General features: G+C 46.9%; 1 long non-coding RNA gene across 7 annotated transcripts in view; it reads left to right on the forward strand.

Moving 5' to 3' along the window:
* LOC120375685 overlaps positions 1-12,836 on the forward strand; it is a 39,608-nt gene extending 26,772 nt beyond the window's left edge. For 3 of the 7 annotated variants that reach the window (XR_005586687.1, XR_005586686.1, XR_005586682.1), the window contains 2 exons: positions 4,058-4,222; positions 5,500-5,654. This is a non-coding gene — a long non-coding RNA (uncharacterized LOC120375685). Of the gene's footprint in view, positions 1-1,891; positions 2,115-4,057; positions 4,223-4,361; positions 4,454-5,499; positions 5,655-6,205; positions 6,277-12,821 lie in introns of those variants that run through there. The other 4 variants (XR_005586684.1, XR_005586688.1, XR_005586683.1 and 1 more) reach the window with 3 other exon arrangements.
* Positions 12,837-19,419: the final 6,583 nt, after the last annotated feature.

Consider the following 19,419-nt stretch of genomic DNA (forward strand, 5'->3'; position numbering starts at 1 on the left):
CTTAGTAGTTACGACTCCACATTGTCCAGTTTGACTCTCGGCTCCTCAGACTGGGACTTCGGTGGGGGCAGCCCTGGTTTCCTTTGGGGTTAGTTCATTGCATTGCCGTGTAGGAGAAGTAGGGTGGATGTCCAGCCATGATATGCTGCTCTTTTTCAGGCTGGTTCTGAAGGGCCAGGCTCATGACCTTGAATAACCCAGCAATGACCCAGGGGTTTTTTGCTTCCCATTCTGCTGTTGGAATGGCTCGTGTGACATCCACCAGGACAATATTTCCACGTTCTCTTGAAGAAACCAAATAGCTTAGTAAATTTCATACTAGGATTGGACATTAGTAAGGGTAAGAAAGTAGTAGCAACAGTGACACTAACAAGGGTAAATATTGCAAGGCGTTTATGCTTTGGGAGCATTAGCCAATCACCAGCTGGGGAGGAGTCCAGAAAACATCTCCCTCCTCCATTGGTGCTTCGTGAGGATAAGTGAGCAGTTACATTTTCCTGTGAAGCATTGACAGCTAGAAGGTCCATCTTCTCCAGTTTGGCAAGTCATCTGTTCTTGACTTGGGTCCTTCTGTTCCTAGCTCTGAAGGCTGATGGGTTGGCTTGTTATTTGGGATTATTCTGTAGTTAATGATCAGCCCTCCCTGTAGGCTCTCAAAGAGGAAAGCGATCTGGCACTCAACTTTGTGAAGGGTGTGGGGAGGGGAAGAATTAGTCTGCCACATCAGAAGTAGCTTACGATAATACACAGGGCCTGTTTGTTTGACACACACACAGGCACAGACCCCCACCTGTAATCTCCTGGCTCCCCAAAGACAGGGCTAATCTTTGATGTAATGTTTGTCTCTTGCTGAAATCCCATTCTTGGCACTGTTACCTCTCTCTCTCTTAATAGGTTGCACATAGTTAGGCTGAAACACGCTAGCAGTAGCAGCAGGGAATAAAGCACATGATGGGAAAGTTTTCTCTGCTCTCATGTAACACAGGAGAGTGGGGGATTTGGTGTGTGGCATAAATAACTTGCTCTGAACCAGGCTGGCTGCTCTGACTAGTCACAGGAGCCTGAAGATCTCACATCCTGGGTCTTAATAAAGAGGAGTGATGAGACACAGAAAAGCGTTGCCATTATTATTTCTAGTACAACGGTGCCTAGAGGTCCCAGCTGAGATCAGGGCCCTATTGTGCTAGGTGCTGTACGGTAAGAGACAGTCCCTGCTGTGCAGAGTTTATAATCTAAATAGGCAAAACAGACAAGGGGTGAGAGAGGAAATATCTCTATTTTACAAACCCGGACTGGAGAGAGAGAGGGCTGAAGTAACCTGTCTGTGGCAGAGCCAGGAACTGAATCCTGATCCCCTCGGTTCGAATCCAGTGCCATAATCTCGAGACTGTCCTTCCTCTCTAACCTTGCCATTGAGAAGGTGGGGAATGACCCTTGTGGAGCAGGGAGGCAGGAGAGGGAGAAGAGAGGAGCCATTTTTGGAACTCCATTTAGTGTAAGCATTCTTGTTTACGGGGCAAACCCATCACATGCATTTGGGGCTAAACAGGCTCAGGGGATGTCATCTTGTTTAATTCTGAGCCCACTCAGACATTTGAAATGTCTTCCTTGTAGAGGTTGATACGTCTAGGGGTAGGAGTGAGTCAGATAACTAAACCTCAAAGTGCCCCCTGAGCAGCTCCTCAGGTGCTGCTGCTGAAGTATCTGATAGCTTGCCAATCCTCAACATAAGGGTGGCCCTGTGGTGTCTAATGGGGTCAGCGAATGGGATCTGAGAGGGGGCAACAGCAAAGGGCCTGAATGGGGTAATGAGAACTTAAGAAGAGAAGACTGAAGCTAGATCCTCCTTTGAAAGTCCCACTTGTTGGTCCCTCTCCCAACTTCACCATAGGCACATGAGCTGCCAGCACTGTTCAGTGGACGGCAACAGCTCACGGAGGGCTGATGTGCCACGCCAGGCTCCTCATTGTCAGAGCAGAGCTCAAGAGATTTCTTGACTTCGTGAACTTTGCGCCTCATCTCGGATTCCCTCTCCCAGCAATCTTAGCATCTCCTTCCGTGTGGGACACTTCTGACACGACTTCCATCATACTTCATGTTCAGTAACAACAGAGGTACTGGTGTTTAAACGAGTCAGATGACCCCACGGCTTTAAAACTAGGCCATGCTGGTCAGCGTGGCTTTCTCCCTCGTTTCAGTTCTAGCATGATGTTGGCAGCCAGTATTTTGATGAGTCCCTAGAGACAGAGTTGAATTACATATTCCACTTGAAATGTGGGATTCCAAGCTCTTGGACAGCATTCTGTGTTGGTACTGTCTCGTAACAGTCCTTGAGAAGTCAGTGAGCATGAAAATCGGGTTGGAAATGAAATAAGAGGAAGAAACCAAGACTGTCATTGGAACAATGTCATTGAGAGTTGTGATTTCTTACATACCACCAGTGTTAGGGGGAAAAAAATCCTAGACGTCATCAACAAGTTAATATTCCCAGCTTTCTAGGGTGGTAAAACATTAGTTCCTCTCCATGCAAGCTCATGACATATCTTATTTTGAAGAGATCATTGGCCCCTTGGATCAGGCAAAAAAACTAGGCCATTTACCAAACAGACCCAGGTGACTTCAGCATACAGACGCTCTCCGGGTTACGCAAACCTGACTTACGCAAATCCGCACTTACAGAAAAAGTCCCGTAAGCATTTTTTTTTTTTTTGGTTAGGTATACGTTCCTGACTTATGCAAAATTTGACTTACACAAGGCGTTCCGGAACAGAATGCTTGCGTAAATCGGGGAGCATCTGTACTGAGTATGTCCAGTGTCCACCCCTTTGATCTACTAATGTTCTCAGCCCATCTCCCAACCACTCTTCAGAGCTCGATTTTACCAAATGCTGGCCCTCAAAAATACATTCCAGTCCATACTCATCTTGCGTTACTGTCATGGAGTCCCCAGGCGATGCTCTGGAACTGCTCCCCACAAAGCCAGTCAGGACTTTGGGGAGCCTCTTCTCCCTTGGAGCAGACTGTCTTCAGGGCAAGAAGCTCACACGGCTTCACCTCCTGGGTCTCTCCTTGGAGCATTCAGCATCCTCTGCCCCTCCATGCGCTTCCCATAGTGAGCCCGCCCTGGCGGGGTCCTGGGGAAGCCAGAGGGTCCTGCACCCCCACTTCGCAGTCAGATGTGACTCTTAACCAGCCAGTAAAACAGAAGTTTATTAGATGACAGGAACACGGTCTAAAACAGAGCTTGTAGGTACAGAGAATGGGACCCCTCAGCCGGGTCAATTCTGGGGCCCAGCAAGGCAGACCACCCCATCTGCCCTCACTTCCAGTCCCCAGCCAGCTCCAAACTGAAACCCCCTCCAGCCCCTCCTTTCTGGCCTTTGTATCTTTCCAGGGCCAGGAGATCACCTGATCTCCTTGTTCACCTTTAGCTATTCCCTTGCAGGGTGAAGAGTCCTGGCCATTTGTTGCTAGGATACAAAGTGTTGGCAATTTATGCACACTGGAGACTTAAGAAATGCATAGGGGAAACTGAGGCACCCACACAGTATTTAGAGGAAACATTAAGAACAGTCCCACTTCGTCACAGTTACAGACACAATAAACACACACACCTAGCAATGCCAAGAGTGAAGAAAGAGTTTTCTACTCCACTAACCTTCCCTGCATATCAAACCATGTTACTCAAGAATCACAATAGCCCCATTATAAATTGGGTGACATTATAAACCCACAAAAAATGGAAGGCAGGAACTTTTAAATCAAAGGTTCAGTTAAGATCCATTCATAGCAAGAACAGGCAGAATGTTCCTTCCCGCAGCATGTCTCCCACTGTACATCTTGGGGTGATAGGACCCTGGCTGCGTCACGTATATGTTCAGGGCATAAAGGACACATTGGCGAAGGAAGGAAGGAATGTGATGTCAGAGCCAAAAAGGCTTTTAAGATATTCCTCTCCCAAAATTAATTCAGGACAGATGATAGCCGACTAGCTTAGATCCAGTCTGCAGTGATGGATGAAAAGTATTGTCCTTCCATTCTTCTCCCCACCTCCCAGTGTACTTCTTAAGGAACAGCGTCAGCCGTTCAAGGATCAGCCGGTGGTTTCTGATTTGACGCATCCAGCAATTAAGTTGGCCTCTTCAAGCACCCATGTGTTTTTAACTGGGTTTTGTCAGCAAGGAGTTTACGAAGCAAAGCGGTCATGTCCACACAAACGCAGGTACTCCACAATGATTTGTTCTGGCCTGCTGCTTGTTGTTTTGTTTCTAGGGAGGGTGGGTATTCAAAAGTACCTTTAGTTATGTATGTATTTTTGAGATTTTTACCCATCATTTTAACTAGTATATTCAATTTAACAGCTGGTATGATTTATTTGCCTGAAACCTCTCTCCCGCCAAGAAAGGGTTAACTGGGCTCCACTGACTCACTACCTCACTGGGATACAAGGAAGGTGAGAGAGGATCTAGCGTATGGGCAGAGCAGCTGTGAAGGGGGAACCATAGAAGCAGCCAAAGCTGGGAAGAAGACTTGTGCTGAATTTTGTGTTGTTGATTACTTTATTAGTAAAGCCAAACCCTAGGAAGGAAGTGAGTTTAGACTCTACAGGGTGTGAGCAGGGTGTTCGTAAAACAGGCTGGGAAAGCATGCCCATCACCATAGCATCTGAGTGCTTATAGGGAGGAGCTGAACCATTCAATACTTCAGTGACTTCAGTGGACGTTGAGGCCACCTGAGGTATGTCTACATTGCACACTAAGCTGACTTGGGCTCACAGGGCTATAAAATTGCAGTGTGAACGTCTGGGCTCTGAGACCCTCCACCATTGCAGGCTTCCAGAGCCTGGATATCTACTCTGAAATTTGATAGCTTCACAGCCCAAGCCCCGTGAGCCTGCTGCATATGTTTTATTGCAGTGTAGACATACCCTTTGAGACAGATACTGGGGGATGGGAGACTAGGGTGTTGGGAAATAGCCCATTGGCAAGCAGTCAACCCAATCACTGAATTTAAGAGTCTTCCAGGAGTATAATTCAGCCATGTCTACACACACATTTGCATCGGTTTACTTGAACCAGTGTAAACCCATGTGTGTGAACCGTTGTATTTCAGTGGAAGGAGAGCTTAAAATCACCCCTTAAATTAAACTGATGCAACACTGCTTGTAGTACAATCCCTCTGTGTTCACAACCACAAGGACAGAAGAAGCTGGAAGTATTCCCCAGGTAGGGAGGTCTAAAGTCTGGACCAGTTTAACTTAAGGTGTGATTTTAAAATTGCTTTAGTTAAACTGGTGCCAAAGGCCACCCGAGCCCTTGCAGTTTGGCTTCACTTAAGTCAGTTAGGAACAAGTTTAAACTAAACCAGAATGAGCCACTCTTAAACCTAAATAAGAGTGTCCACATGGAGGCTAACACAAATTCAAGTAAACCCAGTTTAGCTAAACCAGTGCAAATTTGAATGTAGATAAGGCCTGAGTCTTGTCTTCTCTCTTTTCAGCCTGCAGTGCAAGGCTGACCAGAGCTGTGCCATTCCCAAGTGACATGGGACCTTGAGCAAGGGTCTGTCTGGATCAGCCCAGCTGCCTCGGTAATCTCTGCTTGTTGTGGCAGGGCCTCCATTACTCCAAGCCAATTAAAGGGTCTGGATTGTAATTGGATTTGTCTAAACTTAATTGCTTCAGTGTCATCTTGGTGGTTCAACTTGATCTGGGATTAGTTTGATTCCTCGTTGCCAATCATAAGATCTGCCTTAACTTCAAGTTACTGTGAGGATGGATGGGTCGGGGAACAAGAGGATTGGGAAGACCCCAGATCTCCTGGGTTTGTTCTGACCGGGTGAAGGAGAGCGAAACCACACGCTTGGAGTGCGCGTGATGTTTATGGAAAGACTGGATCTAGCTACTCATTGAAATGGAGTGGTTCAGAGATAGGATTTATGATTTTGGGAGAGACCCATGGGTCCATCTAATCCTGTATCCCGTGACTGGAGCAGATGCTGTAGAGCAGCGATGCTCAGACAGTGGCTCGCAAGCCGCAGGTGGCTCTTAAATATGTCTCCTGCGGCTCTATGCAACATGCGTGATTTAATTATTAACCAATCAGGAGGCTTTTACTATGTAATTAACCAATTGTAGTTGATTAATAATAATACTTGGTCAGTCATTTTGCTGTGAGAATAATATACACTAAATATTTCCCATCAGATTCACTGCAATGAGCCCCTTGCTGGCCCAAATCGGACTGAACGGTGATATTTATGAGCTGATCCTTCTGGGTAGGTTCAAAGAGCATTTGGCTTCTGCCAGCAATGTGACACACTCCCGGCCTGAAGATTTGTGTGACAGACCCTGAGTGACTCCCCTAATCTGCTCGCTCAGAGGCTTAACAGCAGTTCAGCCTGCGAAGGGGCCAAGGGGAACAGTCACTGCTGTGGGTGGCACCGCATAGCCCTGATGGGAAGTGCGGGGGCCCAGGGAAGTCGTGTATGTAGCCAACGTCCCAGAGATTTCTCACCCATTCAGCCGTCACCTCAGATTAGAGAGGGAGAGGTATGACTGCACACACCCAGAGGCCCCACGCCTTGGGATGGGGATGAAAACTTCTGAAGAGGCCATAGGGCTGTGTCTCGGGAGCAGCCCTGTACTGATAGTGTGGGGAGGGATAGCTCAGGGGTTTGAGCATTGGCCTGCTAAACCCAGGGTTGTGAGCTCAATCCTTGACGGGGCCATTTAGGGATCTGGGGCAAAAATCTGTCTGGGGATTAGTCCTGCTTTGAGCAGGGGGTTGGACTAGATGGCCTCCTGAGGTCCCTTCCAACCTTGGTATTCTATGATTGCAGGTCCAGATCTGCTCTCTGACACCCATATTAATCTGGAGTAATCACTGGAATTGCTTCCTCTTTACAAGGAGTATAACTGAGAGCCGCTTGACTTCTAGTTATGTCACAGGCTCTGGGCCAGATCCTGATCTCAGTTACACTGATGTAAATCTGGAGTAACTCCATCTGATGCTTTCTTGTTCCCAGGCCTGAGTCACCTTGTTACACTCCTGCCTCCGGCAAGAGAGAGAGAAACTTGCTGGCGCTTAATTGGTTGTCAGCTCCCTGGCAGCACCAGCCTGTAAATCTCCTCTGGGCCAGACCAGCCTGAACTTTGCCTTCCAGCTTAACAATGGTGCACCCCAGGCCCTGAGCCCCTGTGTTATCCAGCCCCTGTCTCTGGCTACTCACAGAAATACCAGGTTTGCTATCCTCAAGGGGCCAGTGAATGCACTAGTGTGTTTGATCAGCCCCGAGTCACAGCACTGAGATATCTGTTTACATGGAAAACACCCATCGGTTTGTCATCAAAGATTAAGATTTGAAAGATAGGGAGCAAGGATGAATGATAGAAACATCAAAGGTACATATAAAACAAAACCCTAACACGCTTTCTAGCAATTCAGCTTAACCTCCTGTCTAAAGCAGTCTAAACTCACCCAAGTTGTCTTGCAGTATTTCCAATCCCAGGCTGGGTGGGAGCCTGTTTTCATGAATGTAATCGCACTACTCGATTATTTCTGCAGGTGCAGGGTAAAGAGGTATCTTTTTGCCTTCCTCTTATATTCTCCAAAGTCATTGTCCCCAGATTTAAGAGGACCTCCACCCCCCCCCCCTCGGGATTTATTCTCCCGTGTCTTGCCTCTCTTTGTTGATTTCCCATCCCCCTGCTGACTTCAGATGTAAATGGAGTTTGCAGTGCGTTGGCTTACAACGCTCAATTTTGTGTGAACCAAGACAGACAGGTGACTATCTATCCCATACCTGGCAGAGACCTGTTTGTCAACCCTGCCTTGATTCAGACTTGAGAAATGTATTTTCATTCTACAGATGGAATGTTTTACATAATAACTGGACATACATTTCACAAAGATATTAATGATCAGCATGCTCTCCACTTTCACTGAGGCTCTTACATGACATCATTGATGGATAAATGCCATGACGGCGACGGGCTAGGTGACATGAGTTTGGCTGGAGTTACTGTTACTAAGCAGTGAACCTGTTGCCAGATGGCACCAATGGGCTGCTGTGTCACACTCCACTGTCTTGCTTTGGAGCTACCCAGGTGTGAACGATGGCAGATGACCCTCTGCCATTCAGGATCTATGTACTTGGGTTATATACCCAAGGTCTGATCCTTCTCTTACTTACACCATTTGACAGCAGTTTAGTGTCATTGTCTTCAGTGCGCTTAATCCCTGATTTACACCTGTGTAACTAAGAAAATTAGCCCCCAGAGTCTACTGTAGATACCCAGCTTGGTTTCTCTTCCTCCTAGTCATTGGTGAATGAGGCTGCCCTGATGCTGTTGCAGGCTCGATTAGTCCAGAGGCTCAGCACCTTAATTTTATGGGACTGGATTGAGTAAGAATTTTTCTTGATTCACTTGGAGAGTCCGACAGTAAAGATCAATCTGATGGTTATCGTACTAGAGCCCACGCGGCACTTCCAGGCGGTCCATGGAGCAGCTTCTGTTCTATGGGAAAAGCGCCTGTCCAGATCCCCAGGCTAGCTCTAGTTCAGGTTAGGACCCTGGACAGATTCCCAGAGGCTAATGAAAACCCAAGCCCCTTGCTGCACCATGAAGCCCTGCTCCGTGGCTTTCTGCCGGTTTCTTTTTGTGTGGTGTAAATGCAGGGTCAGATTTGTGGATGACAACAAAACTGGAGGAGTAACTAACACACAGGCGGGAGAGAAGCAAAGTGAATTCAGAACGCAGAAGAGTGCAAACAATAGGGGAGGTTCAATGCTAGCGAATGTAGTGTCTTGAGTTCAGCAGGAGCCTAGATGCAAAGTGGTGGTGGAGGTAATGGGGGGGACAGAGCCAACCAGCCCACGTGGGTGCATTAAAGCAAGTTGATTTCCATCTTCACCCCTCGATCCTGTCCAAATGTGACTGCTTCATACAACCGACCATTAGAAATGCCACAGGAAGGATGCAGGAAGTGGACACAATATGAGAGAGAGAGAGAGAGAGAGAGAGACGCTTCTATACATGGAAGAAAAGAGGTTGTCAAGTGTCGATGGATAATATGCAAGCACAGCTTGAGAGAGATTAGCTAGATACATTCACATACTCCAGGACGCTAAATTATGTTAAACTGGGATTAAGACAGCGAGGCCGTATCAGTAACCGAAGGGTAGAAAACATTACAAGAATGCTGTAATTAGTCCCAAAACAAGCACTGTAAACCCAAGATATTCAGTCAATGCTGAATTTAAAGGAAATCCAGGCAAGCCAAGAGCTGCGAATGCACAGCTAGGGAACCCAAATAGCTTCAGCTCTGCCCTGTAGTCAGGATTGGGCCCTTGGTAATTTTGTTTCTAATCAATCCTAATAGTCAAATAGCACATTCATGGTCCTCGGCCCAGCCCAGGTTTCATTCTGGCCACTAGAGCGAGGCAGCCTGAGAAAGAGACGGAGCGACTGGGGATTACAGCGATTCAGGCAGTAACTAGCTTGTTTGACTCTGGGCTCGAAGGCTGAGCTGCTGGCATTTGGAATGATCAGATTGATGACGGTGAGCCAGGATACAGTGAGAGCTCTGATTCCAGGGGGTGACTTGTGGAGACAGGGACCTCTCAGAATAAGGAGAGGGGTAGCACAATCAGGCCCTTACGTGTGACCATTAAGCTAAGTCAAAATATTAAATCCATAGCTGACTTTTTTTGTTATGATTCATTTGTATTTCGATAACTCCTGTGTTGTGTTTTTTATTTATATTAAATAGTTCCAGCCAAGATTGAGGGGGGGGGCATTGTGCTAGGAGTTGTATATATACATGGTAACAGTCTCTGCCCCCCGAGAGCTTACAGTCTAGAGACAAGATATGTAAAGGGTGAAAGGAAGGAAGTATTATTGCCCTCATTTCACAGTGGGGGAAACTGAGGCACAGAGCGAGTAAGTGACATGACAAAGGATGTACTGTCTATGACAGAGCCCAGAACCCAGATCGCTAAACCCCAGCCCACTGCTGCAATATAACTGACCCGACACGGGACTGAGTCCCAAAAACCTTTGTCATTCCAGTCATATGACTGGAGCCAGCAAATGAAGTGCAGTTTCTTAGCAGCCCTTGCTGCATGCCAGACTGTTACTATGTACAGTACTGGGAGGGGAGGTGTTGACTGCGTACTAGATAGCAACCAAATGTCAAGGGTTAATTTTTCTTAATGCAAACTCCCATTCTCCAGGACTCCTTTAAAAGAAATGAAAACTACTTTGTGCAATTTGGAAAGTGGAATTAAAAAAGCAACAAAGAAGCAGGACTCTCTAAACCAAAGGGCTCCAGGCTGTTCTATGGAAGTCTGTGACCATTTGGTACAGAACAGCCATAGTAATTTACAAACACTAGAGATTGGTAAATTGATTTAAACCCTTTCCCTTATTGTAACATCTATCTACTTAGAAGGCCCCATAAACATTGACTATTCCACATAGATTGATGGATTTAGCCTTGCCATGACCCAGTGAGATAGGGAAGTAATATGCTATTTTACAGCTGGGGAAACTCGAGGCACAGAGATATTAAGAGCATGAGCCAATGCTCATTGAAGTCAATGGGAGTCTTTCCACTGACTTAGGCCCACCAAAATGACTCGACCGAGGTCACCCAGGAAGTCTGTGACACGACAAGTAATTAATTCACTGTCTCCTGAGTCCCAGCCCAGTATCTTAACTTCAAGCTCATCCTTCCTCCCTGTAAAAACAGGCAGCATCATGTAATAGGCAGAATAAAATCTGTTTCCCTGGAGAGAATCTGTTCTTCTGTCAAATTGAGCCAGGCCTGAGCTGTGAACGTCAAATCCCAATTCCAGCTCCTGAGCACTCAGTGTGTTTGGATTAGTGGAGTCAATTGGGGCTGGGGCGAGGGGTTGACCGAGGCCTGTAGTTCTGGAGTAAGAGGATCAGAGTGCAGTCCCTGCTACAGCTGTGAAGTGCCAGGGGGCCCTGGCATGCAGTTTTAAAAACCTTATTCAATAGAAACCTCCTTTCTGCTGCCTCTTGCCTTTGCACCCCAACTGCATGGAAGAGTCCCCTGGGGTTCCAGGATCAGGCTAGACCTGGTTCCCCCAGTTCTCTTCTAGCCCTGGCTACCTACTGCCCTGAGGCAAACTCCCTATTCCATTCCTGCCGCCAAGTCCTTTTTCTCATGTGAGGTATACAGGAGTGTGGACTTGGGACAGAAAATGGGAATGGGAGGGCCTGGGAGACAGGGCTCTTGGGTTCTAATCCCACCGCTGAACTTGCTTTGTGAACTCGTGGAAAGTCACTTGGTCTCTGTGCGTCCATTTCCCCATCTGTACAGGAGGGGCAATAATAAACCTTTACCCCTCAGGCTGAGTATTACTGGGCTTAGTTAATGTACCTCAAGGAAACTGAGCCCCTAAGGGACCCACTCCAAATGAACTCTCGTCTCCGCTGTGGAACATCTGGATCCACCTCTGTACTGTGGCAGGGCAGCTGCACTGCAGCCACTTGCAGTGTTGTTCGATAGTGACATCTGCTGGCAATGCACTAGTACTTTGAGCTTTTCGATTCACTGGGGAGAGGCCAAGCGTACTTAGAGTCTTTCCTTCTGCTGGTTTAGACAACGCAAGTCAGGGTAAAAGTCCAGGCTCAGTATCCCACCCTCAAGAGCTGAGACCTGCATTACTGAATTCTCAGAGCAAACCCACCCTGTGATATGGATAAAAGGGGCATTCTGGTGCTTTCTCTCTTCTGACTGTAGGCTGAGCCTCCGCCTTCAGCTCTAGCCCATGTACCCCAGTCTGTGTGGTGAAGACAACTATCTGCCTAGTTTCAAACAGAATAGAGAAGGGCCCAGATCCAATCCCAGCAGCCCCAAATTCTGGGGTAGTTGGATTCCGGAGCTGAACTTCATGGCTGAGGCCTATTCCTAGAGCAAGCTCCTGATCAATTGCCCCTGGTCCAAACCCCCTGACATCCCGGAGGGATACAGCTCCTAAGGCAAAGTGCAGCTCAGGCTCACCTCTACTAGCAAAGTATCGGAGTGCTGCTAGTGTAGACAGGAAGCAGGATAAGCTTCCTCCTCCAGCACATCCTACCAACCTCCCTGTTCCCCCCCCGCTCCTCCCCCCTCCCCACACACACATGCAGGAGAAATCCCTCTTCGTCCAAGAGGTGGAGATCAGTCTCCATGGCCCACTCAGCGCTTGGCCTCTCAGCCAAGTGGGGAGGCCAATTAGTGGTGCCTGGGGTGGTGGTCTGTATGACTAGGGGGTCTCATGCGTAACCGCTTCTGTAGGCAGAGCTTATGGCACACACCAGGGCCTCTTTGAATCCTTTATTTCAGTTCACCTTTTCCTTGGGCCACCTTCCATCCCCCTCTGTTTCAGGGACTCCCTTCCTCCAGTCTTCCCCTTGCCAGGGGTTCTGTGTGCCTCCCTCCTATTATAATTTGTCATTCAGGATGTCTACATGTTGCACTCTATTGGGAGGATGAGCAAAGCTACTGTTATGGATGCTGGAAGGTACTAATGGGTGCCATCAACCAGTTTGATCTACAGGATGGCAGGAACTCTTTGTGTCCCCCATTTTCCCCCTGTCAGTTTTCCATCCCACACCCCCAACCACAAATCAGTAGGGTTCTGGCCACTGATGCCTGCAACACTCCCTGAAATTTTGGACTTGATGGGATGTGGAATTCAAAAGTTCTCACACTAGACAGCTGAAGAAATGACATCCAGTTGAGTGTATAGCTTTCTCCACATCGGGCAGATATCCAATCCCAGAATTATTTCTCTTTTTTATGCAGGGTTCACGCAACCAGAGACTATGTCCTTGTCTTGAGAGCTGTTACTGGTTATACCCATGACCTGAAAAAAAGTTGTGTAAGCACAAAAGCTTGTCTCTCCCACCCACAGACATTGGTCCAATACAAGCTATTACTTCACCCACCTTATCACTGTAATATCCTGGGACCAACACACCTACACCATCACTTCAGACATGATACTCACAGCTGTCTTGGTGGGTCATGAGTTGACCCATCTGCTGGGACCTCCACAGTTAAGATAGGTGCTTGAATAGGCACAGGAAATGAACCGGGAAGCCAGTGCAAGGTGCTGAGCACCACCACTGTGCTGACCTCTTGGCTGGCGTCTCTCCTCAGCAAGTGGTCCAAGGTCATCGGACCTCTGTCTAAATCCTTTGAACTGTACCTTTAATGATGGTTGTGACACTGATCAGTACCCTCTAGACCCACACAGCCCTAACAACTCCCAGGGATTGTTTTACACCACCGGTGATGCACCATGAACTTAGAGTCCTGAAAATGAGAGAGCAATTGAGGAAAGTTGTGTAAAAGCTGCTGCTGATCATCTAAATCAGGGGTCAGCAACCTGTGGCACACAAGCTGATTTTCAGTGGCACTCTGCTGCTGGCCTGGGGTTCCGTCTGTAAATGGCTTTGTTTTTTGCAGTGCACTGTGCAATCTTGTAACCTCCTTCTGTAGCTTTGGCTGTAACACCTGGACTAATGTCAGTTGCTGATGACTTATGACATGCAGGAGACCAGGTTAAATAAGCTGGTGGTCCCATCCAGCCGTGGATTCTCTGGCTTATCTGGCCCCCATCACTGCAGTAGCTGAGCAATTCACTATTTTTAAGACACTTACCCTCTGGCAGCCATGCGGGGCAGGGCCGTTGTTCCCATCGTACAGAGGGAAAACTAAGGCACAAAGGAGACATCCATACTGTGATAAAAAAACTCACCGCACCAAGTCTCAGCCTGGGGCAGCTGACTCAGGCTTGCAGGGCTAAAATTAGCAATGTAGATGCTGCGAGACCCGTTCTGGGATCTCAGAGCCTGAGCATCTAGATCACTCTTTTCAGCCCTGCGAGCTGGAGCCAGCAACTGCCTGTTTATTGCAGCGCAGACATAGCCAAACAGGTTGAGTGAATGGCCCAAGGTCGCACGGGAAGCCTGTAGCAGAGGAAGGCGGGGCAGTGAGTTGTACGGGCCGTGGTGCCTGGGCTCCAGGTATATTCATGGCCCAGGGGCCCGGCTCCACCAGTGTTCGGAAATGTTAACAACTGATCACTCAGAAGCCTGCGTCCACCTTAAAGTATCCAAATACGTGTCAGACATTGGAAAACTCATCAAGGAAAAGCAAGGGCAAGGATCACACTAAACTGATAAGATTTGCATTTGAATTTAATTTTAAATTAAGCTTCTTAAACATTTTTAAAACCTTACTTTACATACAATAGTTTACTTATATAATATAGACTTGTAGAGAGCCCTTCTAAAAACGTTAAAATGTATTACTGGCACGCAAAACCTTAAATTACAGTGAATAAATGAAGAATTGGCGCACCACTTCTGAAAGGTTGCTGACCCCTGATCTAGATGTAGGTATTTGCCATTCTCATGTGTGCCACAAGGTGGTGCAAGGGAAATAGTTTCAGTCCCTCTTTTCCTTGGCCTCTGGGAGTTTCATGTGTCTAACTTTTATTTCACTTTAGGAAGTGATGACCTCAGAGATTGGTGGCAGGGAGTACTGAGCAGCATGGAGGGGCTGCCTAGCCACATAAAGGCCCAGAGATCCACAATGGTGTATCCAAAATTTCTTTTGCACCCTTGGGCTTCTTCCAGTTCAAAGGTCACATCCCTTGCTGCCTCAGGCTGGCTTCATCTGGCCCACAGGAGGCGAGGATGTTCCCACCCTATATTAACATCTATAACCACAGCATAAATCGCTCACTCACCACACTAAGAGTGAAATGACAGCAGGTCTGCGTGTGGCGGAAGTGAAAGTCGGCCTAGAGTGGCGCATAAAAGCAAAAGAGCCTGCTTTTCCATTCGCCTACACGTGGGTAACTTCACTCGAGTCATTCTCACCTCGCCGGTGTGGGTAAGATCAAAAGCAGGCCTTAACGGCTATTTCTCTGTCGCCAGAAAAGCGAGGCGGTGGGAGGCGGCAGCAGAGCTGGAGGGAACTTTCCCTTTCTTACAAGCACAGCCGGTTGGGGCGAGAAAGGAAAGCGGAGTTGCAAAGCAAACCACCAGGGTGACAATCGGGAAGAAACCCCTAGATTCACATCTGAAGAGGTGGGGGGGTTAACCCATGAAAGCTTATGCCCAAATAAATCTGTTAGCCTTTATGGTGCCACAGACTCCTTGTTGTTTTTCTAGAGTCACATCTTAACTAACTCTACTCAGTTGCTTGCTGGCCACCATAGAGGTGGGAATTAGGGTTTTAAAGGTATATTGTTTTTTAGAACACATTGACTCACCCATGCTAACTAACACACTCTAAAACTCCGCCGTAGACAAGGCGATGGAGACGTGACCAGTTTAGCACATGTTAAAATACGTGAAATGAACAAGGTGGTCATTGAAATCTCTGGCAGCACTCACTGTAGTAAAGTTAAGCACATGTGTAAGTGTTTGTGGGATCAGGCCTTAGTGTGTAGGAAAGAGTGATTTGTCTGTAGCATCTTTGCCTTTGGAATGAACTATAATGCAGGCACTGGGCCCTGTTCTGACTTACATTAAGTGGTGATTACTCCCATAGATTTCAGTGGCACTGTCTGGCTTACTGAGTAAATGAATTGGGGCCACTGTTAGCTCACCCCTGAGACTTCAGAAGACTCATTCAGGTGATGTTTATTTACCTGATGGTTCATAGACTGTAAACTGTTTTGGGGAAGGATTTTATCCTCTTTTGTACAATGCTTAGCACACTGGGAGGCCTCTCCGTGCTACTGTCATATAAGGCCCAGATCCTGCTATTATGCATGTGCTTAACCTTGCTATTGTGAGTAGTCCAGTACTCTCAGTAATAAAGATACTTATGGTCATAAGTGTTTGCAGGATCATGGATGAAATGTTTAGGAATGTACAATGTCCAGGGGGCAAGGTGATGGGCTAGGGTGACTAGGTGTCCGGTTTTTGACAGGTGTCCAGGCAGCTCTGGTCAGCACTGCTGACCAGACCATTAAAAGTCCGGTCAAGGGTGCTGGGTGGTCTAAGGCAGGCTAGTCTCCACCTGTCCTGGCACCACGCTGTGCTCTGGAAGTGGCCAGCAGGGCCGGCTCCTGGGCTGGAGGGGACCACGGGGGCTCCATACGCTGCCCTCGCCCTGAGCACCGGCTCTGCACTCCCATTGGTCAGGAACGGTGCCTGCAGGTGAGAGCAGTGCACAGAGCCTCCCCCCACCCTTCTGAGGAGCAGCACAGTGCCAGGCCAGGCAGGAAGCCTGCTTTAGCCTTGTTGACCACTGACAGGGAGCCACCCAACATTAGCCTGTGCCCCAACCCTGAGCCTCAACTCCCTGTCCCAGCCCTGAGCCCCACAACCCAGAGCTTCCTCCTGCACCCCAACCTGCCCCCAGAGCCTGCACCCCCAGCCCACACCCCCTCCTGAACCCCTGCCACAACCTGCAGCCCCCTCCTATACCCTAAACCCCTCACCCCCTCCCACCCAACCCTCTGCCCCAGCCCAATGAAAGTGTGCTGGGGAGAGCGAGCCACTGAAGTAGGGGAAATGTAGTGAGCAGTAGTGGGGCCTTGGGCAGGGGGGGGCGCGCTAGGGTGTTCCATTTTATGCGACTGGAAATTGACAACCCTAGGATGGGCACCAGGCAGACCTTTAACTATATAACCACCTAGACAAATATGCATTTTCCTGGGGAGGATATGCTTGGAACCACCTTTGAACACTGCGGTGTATTAATTATTTTTATCATTTCATGTATTATCTTAATAGAGTGAGACAAGATCACAAACATACAATAAAACTGCACTACACAGATAAATTGTAGAAAAGTTTTCAAAAACCATTCCCACAGCAAATTCCATTAAAATATGCAGTGAGAGAACACAGTCAGTGGCTGAAAAGATTCCTGTGAATGTACAACAAAGGGGAAATGAGAGAATTAAAGTAGATTCCAAATTAGATTGGGGTCTATTTCCCCCACACCTAGGTTTGTTTTGGTTAAGTTGCACCCTTGGAAACTGCTATAGAATTGCTAATTTGCAAATGTGTGTTTCCCCCCCATTTGGGACACTTCAGAGAACTGGCTTTTTCTGGAGGGATTACAGCAGCTCATCAGAAGGGCATTAAATAGGTCATTTGCGTTCACACCAAGTATGCTCATGTTTGAGAGCTGTGGTGGAACAAATCAAAGGTGGTTAATAGAAGCACAGAGCTGGGAAATCTGATTTGTGCACAAAAGAAACCAATTCCATTTCATCCATATGGCATGCGTCTATATTGGGAGAGACTGAATTGATGATCTCTCGCTCTTGAGTGTATTAGAACAGGGAAATTGGAGTTAGTTTAAAACCCCTGGATTCTGTTCCCAGCTCTCCCATTCATTCCCAAAACAGACCTTTGAGGCAAATCTGTTAACTACTCAATACCTGTTTCCCCATCAGGGAACATGGGCTCTGTTACAAGAAATCCCAAATTGAGGGCTGATTATCTTATGATCTACCTAGGATCTTATGCTGAGAGGAGGACATGAGTGCCTTGCAGAGATCACTACATAAATAACCAGGGGACTAGTGGTCTCCCCATTCCCCCTCTTTCACTAATTTATTTAATTATTCATTTGTCTCCTCCTCCCACCCCCCAGATGTGAAGCAGTCCTGTGAAAATCAGAAATGGTTAGAGCACTTTCTGGAAACCCCTCAGAGTCACCATTTTATCATAGATGTAAAACTAAAGATTACAAACCCAATGGATCCTGCTCATAAATGTGTCATGGTTTTATAGCCCAGTCAAGTGATTGTTTGGGGGGAAAAAAGGAAGATAACATGCAATAAAAACTAACAAGATAATATCTTTAAAAAATAAATAAAACAAAGGCAGTGTTTGAAGTAACAATCATACTGTTTTCAATAGCAGATGAACAACAAGTTTTGATATTTGACATCTCCCATCCCACCAGCCTGACACTCCCAGAGTACCTGCTTCCCTCCCTGCTCCTTATCTTACCTCCCATGGTTGACCCAGCCAGCCCCTGACCTCAAGAGGAGCTGCAGCTGCCAGTTAGGCAGCTAGTGATGGTTGAGGCCTGGCACACAGCACCCAAGGGCCTAGGTTTCAGCTGGGCCACAGCACAATCTCCCAGCCATGTTCAAGACCTGAACATCAGGCTTTAAAAAGCAAGGAGGTAACAGCCCTTTGGAGCTGTGTCTCCAGCCCTTATGCTTTCTCAGCCTGATTCAAAAGGATACCTTGCAACCATGTCTGAAAGGACTGAATGCAGGTCAGCTGCCACTGATGTTTCCATTTTAAAGCAGCCATTCCCCAGCTCTGTCTAAGTGAGAAATGCTTTGACCACAGGGCAGGATCCCACAGGTTGGCAGTTGCAATTTGTTCCATTTTTGACCTCATCTTTTGTCTGGAGGTATGCATGCTTGTAGCCTGCTTTAGGGTGTACTGATAATATGAATTTGGATATTATGGGAATTTAGTTTATTAAATGTAATTTTATTTGATTTTAATTAGTATGGGTTTAGGCTCACCAATCTGATCAGAAAATAAAAGTTCTTGTCCTGAATCAGGCTTCACCGAATTTATAAAGGACCCTCGGGGGTGTGACAGGAAGCTCACACTGACAGATATAGCCTTAAAGACTTATTAAAATCAATAATAGTAAGTAAAAGGTAAAATACTCAAGAATTACAAAGTTACAGTTGCATTACTGCTACTCAAAAGATACCTATGAGAATATAGTATTACAGGCAACAAAGCTTTGGTTAATATACTCATATCCTTCCTTGATAACCTGGTGGTAAGAAACAGGACTAGCCTTGCAGTTCAGGTTTTTCAATTCTTGAGAAAGGGATGCAGTGCTTAGAAAATGCTAAGAGCTGTTAAAGCTGACTAGGATTTACCTGACTATCTTAAACTTAAATCAAAACCTAAAAGTAAGAATAAAACTTAGGGAAACCAAGCTTATCCTAGTTCCCTTGAAACTTAAGGTTTAAGAAGAAGTTTAGCCTACAAATAGTAGCAGTCATCATAGATAGAGTGGAAGTAGTAAGTGAGAAATAGAGATGGAGAGAAAAATAGAGATCTAAAGCTAGTAAGAAAATGGAGATACTCTATTGAGGTGGTTACCTCTTTTATAGGGCAAATGCCAGACCTCCTTCCTCTTATGCCCAAATTTCATTCCTCACCCACAGAAATGTTAGAATACACTTACACCACAGGCTAGTACGTATGTGCGTATTGATGACAGGTATGTACGCACATCAGTCTCTTGTGGTGTACTTATTAAGTCTGTGGGAAAAAACCCTATGCCATTCGTCATTGTCTATCACTCTAAATAAAAAGTCATAGACACAGGCATGGGTACTCATCTATTTAGGTAACAAGATATAGGTCAACTTTGCTTT

Source organism: Mauremys reevesii, linkage group 12 (genome assembly GCF_016161935.1).
Source record: "Mauremys reevesii isolate NIE-2019 linkage group 12, ASM1616193v1, whole genome shotgun sequence".
Lineage (NCBI taxonomy): Eukaryota > Metazoa > Chordata > Testudines > Geoemydidae > Mauremys > Mauremys reevesii.